Genomic DNA, 1,664 nt, shown 5'->3' with positions numbered 1-1,664 from the left:
ACTTTTTTATGGAATTGGGTAGTTGTTAAAAAAGTTCATCTTTGCCTTCACTTTCTTTGTTTTTCACAATACCCAATAACAAAATATTTGTAAACAAGAGTCTTGAGCTATGGAAGCATTGAATTATTTATAAATGGTGCTTGTCAAGAACTCTCTTATGAATGGGCCACAATAGAGGACTATATCCCAAACATGCTGAAAATTTATGAAATTAGTAGGAAACTTGAAATTTCAAATGAAATTAAGATTGGAATTATATTCTAATAAATCAAGATAGAAAAGACATAACTCTTCATGTAATTCTTTAAAGTGTACTAGCTCAATGGAAGAGCACCTGCCTCACAAGCAGGAGGTTGGTGGTTCAATTCCACTGTATGCTAACATGATTTAATCAACCATTTTGTAGTTTATTTTTAATTAAATGCTTTTTATATCGATTTATTTCAATGGTGAGATATTTCTGGATTCATTGTTTTATCTTGCCTCTAGAGAGACAAAAGTGATCTTTAAAATTTTTATTCTCTAGTGAGACAATAGCTAGTATTAAAGACATATTGTCTCTAATCCCAGTGTTGTCTCTAGAGAGACAAAAATGAAATTGTATCCTAAGAGAAAATAACGCTTGTGTTATATATTGTGTTTATAGAGACAATTTTTTAACACAATAATCTTTAAGACAATATTTTTTAAGACAATAATATTTAAGACAACAATAAATTTTAAGACAATAATTTTTGAGATACCCACTTAAAGACAATATTTAAGACAATACGCAAGTTCTTTTTTGTCTCAAGTTAAGACAATTTACCCAAAAATTGTCTCAAATATTGTCTTAAAACCACCCTTTATTTAGTAGTGTTATTAGAATATGGGAGGACTCAATCTTGCATCAAGAGCCATTAGCTCAATTTGAGGAACTGAAACTATTAAGAGACTATATGCAGATAAATGGAACAACAACTCTAGCCCATATCTTTCACTAGAATAGGGAAGGATTATGGGTTCATTGGAATATGGGGAATCTTCATCAGAACATTAAGCCTCTTGGATAATTATTGAAAAGAAATTTGTCACGTAGTGCTCCGATCAATTAGCTCCTCCGTAATAAGATAAGATGGAAATCTTTTGCATACTCAGTGAAAGAAGGATATTCATATTTTCTCTTCCAATCAAGAATCCCCCAAGACTCTATCCTAAGAAAATTGAGGGATCCAAATTCTCTTGCAAAAGTTAGTATTTTTTGTTTTATTTTTTCTCATAGAAGGATTCTAATTGTGGAAAATTTGAAGAAATAGGTATTTAGGGCCAATCAAGATGTCCTTTGTGTAAATCCTAGGAAGAATCTATCTCCCAACTCTTTCTTGGGTGTTTTTCACCAAGCTTGTTTTGTCAATTTCCCTTGGCCATATTTTTTCAAAAGCTTCTTGGCCTAGTGGAGTTCAAGAAAAAGATTTCTGCATTACATAGACACTATTTTGGCTCCGTTCAACCCAAATCTTCTTTTAAATCTTTCTGGATTGCTATTCCTAAATTTATTTGTTGTCAAAATTGGCTATCTAGAAATTCTATGATTTTCAAATGTTCCTCCTACTATTCGAAGTTGGTTTCTCTAAAGGCGCTCTCCCTTTGCCCTGTGATAAACGCTCTTCCTAGACAAGCTTCCC

At 32.0% G+C, this 1,664-nt stretch overlaps 1 non-coding gene across 1 annotated transcript; it reads left to right on the top strand.

Moving 5' to 3' along the window:
- Positions 1-308: 308 nt before the first annotated feature.
- Positions 309-380, top strand: TRNAV-CAC (transfer RNA valine (anticodon CAC)). Its single transcript has one exon. It is a non-coding gene; the product is annotated as a tRNA-Val (tRNA).
- The last annotated feature ends 1,284 nt before the right edge of the window (positions 381-1,664 follow it).

This window comes from Pinus tabuliformis, chromosome X (genome assembly GCF_031772625.1).
Source record: "Pinus tabuliformis cultivar Carrire ecotype Pingquan chromosome X, CPIR1, whole genome shotgun sequence".
Classification (NCBI taxonomy): Eukaryota; Viridiplantae; Streptophyta; class Pinopsida; order Pinales; family Pinaceae; genus Pinus; species Pinus tabuliformis.
This window is presented reverse-complemented; position numbering and strand designations above follow the sequence as displayed.